Genomic DNA, 535 nt, shown 5'->3' with positions numbered 1-535 from the left:
CTTTGATCTCTAATATTTCTGATTGGCTCCTCTTTATACTTTCAATCTCTTTTGTGAAGTAGCTCCTGAGCTTGTTGAATTGTTTCTCTACATTCTCTTTTAACTTGTTGAGTTTTTTATGATAGCTATTTTGAATTCTTCTGTCATTTAGATTACATATTTCTGTGTCTTCAGGACTGATTTCTGGGTTCTTGTCATTTTTCTCTCTGGTCTGAAGTTTTAATATAATTTTTTTCCTTTTTTTTTTTGAGGAAGATTAGCCCTGAGCTAACATCTGCTGCCAATCCTCCTCTTTTTGCTAAGGAAGATTGGCCCTGAGCTAACATCTGTGCCCATCTTCCTCTACTTTATATGTGAGATGCCTGCCACAGCATGGCTTGATAAGCTGTGCATAGGTCCATGCCTGGGATCCAAACTGGTGAACCCAAGGCTGCCAAAGCGCAGTGCGCAAACTTAGCTGCTATGCCACCGGGCCAGCCCCAATTTAATATAATTTTTGATACTGCTATAGGGCGTCACTCTGTTGTTCCACATC

The sequence above is a fragment of the Equus quagga genome, chromosome 1 (assembly GCF_021613505.1).
Source record: "Equus quagga isolate Etosha38 chromosome 1, UCLA_HA_Equagga_1.0, whole genome shotgun sequence".
Lineage (NCBI taxonomy): Eukaryota > Metazoa > Chordata > Mammalia > Perissodactyla > Equidae > Equus > Equus quagga.
The sequence above is the reverse complement of the archived record's forward strand: the minus strand, read 5'-3'. Positions refer to the sequence as shown.